The sequence below is a fragment of the Temnothorax nylanderi genome, unplaced genomic scaffold, assembly GCF_030848795.1.
Source record: "Temnothorax nylanderi isolate EJ_2023f unplaced genomic scaffold, tnyl_v1.0 TNYL_tig1061_pilon, whole genome shotgun sequence".
In the NCBI taxonomy this organism is placed as follows: Eukaryota; Metazoa; Arthropoda; class Insecta; order Hymenoptera; family Formicidae; genus Temnothorax; species Temnothorax nylanderi.
Genome location: NW_027250123.1, coordinates 25,912 through 35,044, shown reverse-complemented (window position 1 = coordinate 35,044; position 9,133 = coordinate 25,912). Strand labels below are relative to the sequence as shown.

Below are 9,133 nucleotides of genomic sequence, written 5' to 3'. Positions count from 1 at the left end.
CTCTATCTTCACCGAGCGCTTCTCGATACCCGACCGGCTTCCCTGCACACGGAGTTACCCGAACGGGGGCAGAACGCGTCTCTGCCTCCACCGAGCGCTTCTCACCGGGTACTCCTACCACCTAACGCGCCGAATTGCAGCGATCTCGCCGCCGTATCCGCGCCCGCGCGCCCCGCGCCTTACTTCGCGCCACCCGTCACACCCCGATCGCCCGACTCGATCGCCATCCGCGTGCATTCCCGCGCGCACCGCGTGCGCCCCGGCTCTGCGTCCTGCGCTCGCCGCACCATTGTACGTACCGCGACTGTTACACTGTGTTCTCAATCCATTGTAAACCTCGCGACCGTGCATCATAGAATAAACTCTGCCACGTTATTGTTAACCACGATACACTTCATTTTGCCGAACCTCACCGCGCGTCCGTTCCTCCGCACCTCCTTCGAACCCAGCCCAGCCGCGAGCTAGATCCGCGTTTCGAACACAGGTTGTTTTAGAATTAAGTTTTCAGTTCGCGGTTGTAAAAGTAAGGTTGATCGTAATTTAAATGTTCGATTTCATCTCTCGAAAATTTAATTTGGCAGTTGGATTTTTGATATTTTTTATTTTATTTCACATGAGTAATAGCAAGTAGTTTATTAAAATGTTAAACACATATATCATCTTATATCAACTTTTAAAATAAACTTTATCACGTTAACATGTTAACATTAATATAAATATATACTCATTCTTTTAACTCTTTTTCTATATCTTATAATCCTATATCTATCTAATGACTTCCTATATCTAATGACTTTCTATATCTTATAACTTTTAACCCTTTTCTATTTCTGAAAACTTTTGTATGTAATCTTTTATATAATTTTGTAATCATTTCTGTATCTTATAACTTTCAACTCTTTTATAATCCTATGACTCAATGTTTTCACTAGCATCTTTTATTGAACTTTCAGTTCTTAAACAGATTTCATGCAACATAATGCCATAGTATACTTTTTTTAATTCTTTTAACATTGTGATAAGAAATATTTCATTTCGATTCACCCTTAGAATAAATAAATTTTTATCCGAAGTAGAATATATCACAAACGAAGTTGACTTTAAATTGAGCACTGCCATTCCTAATTGCACCTGTCCATAATATCGATGTTTTTCTTTCAAATAAATATTTTCTTTATCTTTAATTAAACTTTTCCCCTCTAAAAAAAAATTTATTTGAAAGAAAACATCGATATTATTGACAGGTGCAATTAGGAATGGCAGTGCTCAATTTAAAGTCAACTTCGTTTGTGATATATTCTACTTTTAATAAAAATTTATTTATTCTAAGTGTTTAAAGTTAAGTAAGATAGACAGAGAGAGAGATTGTGTGTTAGTTACCATCTGCGGTGATTATGATCGTATTCATTGTCAGTCGGTAAGATTACCGCGGATGGCAGGATTTGTGTCGTGGAAATATCGATCCACGCGTTAAGCGAGAACCGTGTGTTACTCCGCGCGCTCAGCGTCGACGGAATTGCGCCCCGGCAACAGATCACGCAGACGAAACGTGATACAGCTCATGCGCGGGACGAGCGTGCCCGGGCTTGCGGCTCGCCGAGCGGGCATTCGTTTTCGGGATTTGGTCGAGGTAACAACGTTCTCATGCCTGAGACGATCGGGTAGAATCTTCCAGAATAACGATTCGGTAGAAGCGAGTATCCAGACTGAATCCGTTGAGACGATATCACGGGAGTATTGTACAGACGAGAGATTGGAACGAGCTCCCGCCACGGGACTATACCGGCTCAGCGTACGATCACGCCATGATTGTATCGTGGTACCATAAGAAGGAAGACCCCGCCATTGTGGCTTCGTGAAAAGGAAAAGCCAAGATGAGCGGCCATTACAGCCAAGATGAGCGGCTATTACAGCCTGTTTGAGAGCTAGCATATTTGTGCTGCTCTGAGAGATCCTTTTTAAAGGATCTCTTGCATATTATGGAAACTTCAGCAACAAATGAGGTAACTCGTTGATTTCTATATAAACCACAGATCCGATGGACAGAGCTAATCCATGATTAGACTGATATAACGGACTGGCAGTTCCTTAAATCACGATCTTGGTTTCAGAAACCACGAGACATTGAGAAAGAGATGTCTTAAATCTAAAGGATTGCAAGCATCACGGGCCCGCGTTACAATGATAGAAAACTGAGCTCAGTACACTCTTTTTAATAAATTCATAATACGGTTGCAACCGAGAATAGCTATTCAAACGATTCGTTAATCTGCATGTAAATTATTTGCGTGATCTCATGATCTTTACATTATTAGCGAGAGATTATGATCTTTATATTCTTTGCGAGCAAAAGACTGATTTGTTAAGATGATTTAAGTATTCGTGTAACATTGGACTCTATGCTCATACAAAGTTAGAATTTACTCTTCGTATATTGTTATTGCGTTCAAAAGGAATTTGATTACCGCTTCATTTATTATTCGATTTCGTAAATTGTATTACGTCTGAGCTATTCGTTGCATAAGAGTTCTATTATTTGGAATATTACTGCGATCCCATTTCGTTATTTTATTCTACATGAAATAATACGTCACATATTACACGAATTTGTGTTCATCAATTTATAGCAAATATATGTTTAAGATATCTTTTTATTATCATTTGCTTAAACATCACAATGTGCTTTTGAAGTGTTCTATAATTACATTAAACGTATGAATTAGTTACAATACTATTTAAAGAAATTGATCTGCTTTAATCATTTTGACTTGACGTATTAATTCATCTCAGTTTGTTATCTCAATATGTGTTCATGATATTTTGCTCATTTGTGTTTGGTATTATTCTCAACGAATGATCCTTTTAATTTACTAACTACTTCCTGAATAATAATTTGAACACTCTCACAACTTCAGGACAGATATATATATATATGTCGTGAGATATATTTCATCAATAACGTTTTACAATAAGAGACTGTTTATGTCTAACTTGCTTCAGAAACAATTATCTTTCTTCATTAAAAGGATTACTCGTTATATGATTATCACTTATATTGCGATATTCATTGACTATTTAATTTCATTTTGACTTTGTCAACATATGTGATAATTTAACTTATAATTATCTTTCCTTCCTGTTCTCAATAATTTATCTAGTTGTGTGAAAGTTATAAACGGTTACGGTTTTGTAAATAATTGAAATAACGCATATATAGAACCGTTTGATCTCTGTAAAGGAAGGTTAAGATACATTCAATTACTTTGAAAGGAACTTAAGAATACACAATCTCTCTCCATCTCCCTTGATATAAGGTGTGTGCCGTTTTCTTCCCCCAAATCTAGAGGCCAGGCTCATGCGTGAGCTTGTACATTAAACACTAAGGGTGATTCGAAATGAAATATTTCTTACCACAATGTTAAAAGAATTTAAAAAAGTATATTATGGCATTATGTTGCATGAAATCTGTTTAAGAACTGAAAGTTCAATAAAAGATGCTAGTGAAAACATTGAGTCATAGGATTATAAAACAGTTAAAAGTTATAAGATATAGAAATGATTACAAAATTATATAAAAGATTACATACAAAAGTTTTCAGAAATAGAAAAGGGTTAAAAGTTATAAGATATAGAAAGTCATTAGATATAGAAAGTCATTAGATATAAAAAGTCATTAGATATAGGATTATAAGATATAGAAAAAGAGTTAAAAGAATGAGTATATATTTATATTAATGTTAACATGTTAATGTGATAAAGTTTATTTTAAAAGTTGATATAAGATGATATATGTGTTTAACATTTTAATAAACTACTTGCTATTACTCATTATGTGAAATAAAATAAAAAATATCAAAAATCCAACTGCCAAATTAAATTTTCAAGAGATATTTTGATCTAAAAAAAATGTTGACACATCGAAACTCGAACTAGCGAACTCGGACATATGAGTCAGATACGCTGTCGCCAAGCCACGCGATCTTCGATCAAACGTACTTATCACAAGAATTACTTCTAAGTGCTTGGGAATCTTTAACTTCGATTTTTTTGGAAAATGTTTGACAAGTGTGCTTTCTCTTTTCGGTCAATGACGGTTTGTATCGAGGCCTATCTACATAAAGAGTACTATTAAAATCGATCAGATCACCATCCTGAACTCCCCTGTGTCAGCGATAAAATAAAACATTTTAGTACGTAATTTAGTGAAACATACTTTAGTGTCCGCAACTTTTCCGTATTGCCATTGTTATTTGCAAGTAGAAACAAAGGTCCTTGCGAATTTTATACATAATCACAGGTGATGATTATACATATACTATTATGTACTATTATATGCAGATTTGCCGGAGAAATGAGTATAGGAAAATTTTTAATTTGACAATTTTTAATGTTATTCATAATAATAAAAGATCATTTACATAACATCACTTAATATTACGTTTCATGTTTTTGATAATATTCTCTCTCATTAGTTTCGTCAATAATCTATTTTATCAGATTCTGTGTTCAGTATTCAGTGTTTACTCATAATGCGATACTCTGTCAGAGCGAGAAGGAGGGAAGGATATTCTCTTGCTCGCACGACGCGCCGAACTTATTGTTAGCCGAGCGCGCGTCGTCAGTCGTCATACGGAGACAGAGCATGTCTGTGTGCATAAGTGGAGAGGGATGTGCTCAGCTCGGAATCGCACCACTTATCATGCGATACTCTGTAAGAGTCGTGCGACAAAGTTCTTATTTCTACCGCGGCTACCGCTGACAACTGTGTCGCCACCGTCAACGCAGAGTTCTCGGCTAACCATCCAGGAGCCTTAAAACAAATCTTACAGGTTCTGCGTTTCACTTGGTGTAACGTACCACTTTGACAGCAGATAACTTACAAAAGACGTGGGATTCTCTCATATCCTTTTATGAAAATACTCGTTTGCTCGTAAATACTACATTTCAGTCGTTATTAAATTTCAAACGTATGACAAAAGAGTCTGCTAAGGAGCTAGAGCAATTATACTCTAATATCATGCAAATTTATCGTACTTTTGAAACTCTTGAAAGGCCTGTTTCTCAATGGAATGATTTTTTGGTATTTATCTGTTCTCAAAAATTAGACTCGGAAACGATAAAAATATGGGAGTCTCAATTAGACTCTTCAAGAGCTCCCCCTTCTTGGAAGCAATTCAGCGAATTCCTATTCGCAAGAATGTCATCTCTGCAATCTTTTGAGAAGTCTCAATACGGAAAAGTTTTGCAACAAGCAAAACAACCTACAGTTAAGGTGCATCACCAAGGAAAATCAAATGATACTTCTTCTACTTATAAACCTACATGTGTTATATGCCAAGGAAAGCACTTTATCTCATCTTGCCCTCAATACAGTCCAAAAACGTTACAACAAAAATTAGCTATTATATCAAGATATAAACTCTGTTACAATTGCTTAGGAGCACATCGTGTTTCAACTTGTAGAGTCACAAAACGTTGTCAAAAGTGTGGACGTAAGCACCATACTACGATACATCAATCGAACGCATCTACGTCTAAGGAAAAGGAGAATTCTGTTAGTAAGAAAGAGTCTCTCCATCAAATACTCCTCAAAAATCCGAAGCTAAGGTTCTACATTCGTTAAGTAATATGTCATTCGGATCTTCTATTTTGTTAGCTACTGCACAAGTTATCATAGTTTCCCCTTCAGGACGACTTATGAGAGTCAGGGCAATAATCGATCAGGGTTCTGAAGTTTCAATAATTACAGAACGAGTTACTCAACAACTCAAATTACCACGTAACTATTCTTCAATTTCATTATGTTTCCAATTGTTGAGTAATTATGTTTCCTTGTTTTTTCTAGCCCTTTTTGCTTTTGTCGGACCGTCGGATTTGCTTATATACATGTTCTTAAACTCGAGCACTAAATCAGCTGTTTTCTTATAGGTCTTCAAAAATGATTGCTCGATGATATCGATCGGCGGAGGACCGGGTTCTTTGTCCAGAGCTAACTTCTCCACTATTTGTATTTGACACTCCAATTTATAGAATTTGAACATATACGGATGGTAGTTCACGTCGAGTCGATCAATTGCTTTTTTTCCACAGCGCAACTTGCTTATCGGTTACACAATTCTGGGCGTCGTAATGCAGCAATGCTTCGCTCTTGTCTCCTATGTCCCCTTGGAATGCAATTCTCGATAGATAAAAACCGCCCAGTTCAGCATTTGGAATCATGTAGCAGAGATTAGTTTGAGTATTCATCCGCAACGTGAACGCGCACACTATCATTCTTCCTTGAGTGGCACATTTATTTAATAAAGCGCCGAAAAACAATAGATTGTGTCTTTACGAGTGCTACCGTAATCTGCTCTGACGAAGTACTTCCGTTTAATGTGATATCTAAAAAAATCGTCGGGTACAGAGACTTTACACCGATTATCTTGATGGCTGGTGGATGTATAGGTATGTTTTATCCGGTGCAGCTCCTTTTGCGTGAAACGCAGCTTCATAACACCGATTGACTCCTTAGTTTCCAAGTTAACTTCCTCTGGTATCACAAAAGGTAAATCAGGTTCCTCACTGTCACTGTCACTGTCCTTTTTATAAGCCTCTTCACCCTTGAAATACGTCGATCTCGATAAAACTTGATTAAATTAACAAATTCTTTTCTTCGTCAGTGAAAAATTAACCAGAGATATATATTTTTTGACCAAACTGACTTTATTATCGAAGATTCTTAACTCAACGTTTCGACACTGGTTTTGTGTCCTTTTCAAGAGATTTCTATCTAATCCTGTTCACAATTATTTCTGCCATATGTAAAGTTCTTGCAGTTGTAGCAACTTTGTCAAATTCTTAAGAGTCGCAATACAGTGCCCCGTAATCATAATGCAAACGGAACCGACAGGAGACACGTCGTTCCGAAACGAAAGACGGCGATCGACATCTTCGATAATAACGTCAGTTTGGTCAAAAAATATATATCTCTGGAAAACTTGATTAGTTGCTTTGCTCAGCGATTTCGTTTGCAAGCATCTACGTTTTCTGCCCAAAGTACGCACGACCAAATCAATCTCCAGGCCATCACATACCTGAAAGCTTGATCGCGCAATATTTTTGGACGGTTCTTTAATCTGCTGCACCAGATCCACCAGTGATGTCATTCTGTAAACATCTATGTCCGTCTTCCTTAACAGCATCTCTAAATCTTTATAGAACTGATCGTGCACCCAATTGTTTTCCAAACCAATCACGTACAATTTAATGTCCAAGTCTTTCAAGGATGCTGCCTTCGATCTGATGCGATGTTTTTCGTCGTCCGCGAGTTTAGGGGTGTGACAAGTAATCAGAACTATCCTGCGTTTGGTAAGGACTGTCTTTATCTTTAAGAAGATATCCATGGCGTATGTCAACGCGTCGTGAAGCGGGTACGCATCCTCGGATTTCATGCTCTGGTAACCCTTCATGCCGCTTTTAATTAGTTTTCTTACCAGTTGTAAATCGTCCAGAGTAGCAACTCTGAGTTCGTGTAAACTCTGAATGTTCTTCCATGTTGAGTTCGCGTCGCTTCCTTTGGTACCAAATAATACCACACCCATCCAATCCTGCATACTCCATGCTAACTTCTGCCGAAGAATTTGCTTGTACAACTTGAAAAACTTTTGGATATGACTGAGCTTGGTCTCTGGTTCTATCTCAAACATCTTCTGTGTAGCATCGACGAGAAACAATGTGGCTTCTCTTACTCCGTACCATTGACTCGCTTGCAAATCGTCTTCCCCATCCGTATTGTAATCTTGTACGAGTGCCATTTCTCTGAAGGGATTAAAACGTCGATGTCACAAAGACTAGAACTCTGCGAATCTCTAACGAATTTACATGAATCTACGACGTTTTTATCTTTATATTTGTCGATAGAAAGATTATCTCATTCTTCCTTATTGACTTCATACGCAAAAATCGTTCGAGTTCCCTATATAGTTTATAAAAAAGGAACTCTAGAGTTTCTGATAGAAGAAACATGTTTCATTCCCGGTTTCATTATTTTTTCAAAAAAACAAAAAATAGTAAAAATATGATTTCAAGCCAGAACAGTTCTAAATAGCTAAATTTGATTCCTTTCGGAGAGTTCTACAGTTCCTGATGAGTAAAAAATTGCAAAACCTTAATATTGAAAAAAAATCATCATCAAAAGTTACACAAATAACGCTCACAGCAGACCTTTGAGATCAAATAACTTCTCAATCAGTGATCTGATTGTTTTCGACCATCATAATTTCTTTCAGAACTCGAGTTCTATCCAATAAATCAAAAATTTCAACCTAACAAGTAACCTAAGTAGCACTTCCCAAGTGATACATGCCGATTTTTTTCATCTTTTGGTCATACCTTCCTACATCATTAAAAAGAGAGCACCTTGTATAAGTCATCTAAATAATATTAAATTAATTTTTTTGGCATAAATTATCATTTTTTGGTTCCTGAATCACACCTCAAAAGATGAAAAAAATCGGTGTGTATCACTTGGGAAGTGTTACTTATTAGAAGGAAAATTGTCGCTCATGTTCCGTGTTGTTTATAATAATTGTAGTACCGTTACAAAAAACACAATTGTAATATCGTTACAGAAAACATAAAGAAAACATACAGAATATGTACTTATGATCTTTATCTTTACCACTATTACAAAGAATGCACATGTAGTATTATTTGCAAATTTTTTTATATTTTTGAGCATCATAAGACTTGCATAGTCATAAGTTGATAGTAATGTGCGAATATAAATCTAGAAAAAAGATTTTGAGACAAAGTATTTATTTTCAAACCTGACACATAATTATAAGAATCGAATACCTTAAAAATGTATATAAAGAAAATGTATAAATACATTTATTAAAAGGCAATAGAAGGTAATAAGGGCGAGAATACTCGCCAGCTTTCCCTAGGAGCACCTAGAATGAACCGAAACGCGCGTCAAATGAATGCCTACAACCAAAAGAAGGCAAGTGAGAAAGGGGATTGGGCCGAAGAGGCTGCCGCTGAGACGTATCCACAGGACCATCCTAATAGAATAAAAAAAAGGAAAACCTACTCCCAGGACTAGGGCATACAAGGAACGTCAAAAACTACCAACAGCGAAACCCCCGAC

General features: G+C 36.6%; 1 pseudogene; it reads right to left on the bottom strand.

Moving 5' to 3' along the window:
• Positions 1-5,814: 5,814 nt before the first annotated feature.
• On the bottom strand, positions 5,815-7,942 carry LOC139786518 (X-ray repair cross-complementing protein 6-like; annotated as a pseudogene).
• Between the last annotated feature and the right edge of the window lie 1,191 nt (positions 7,943-9,133).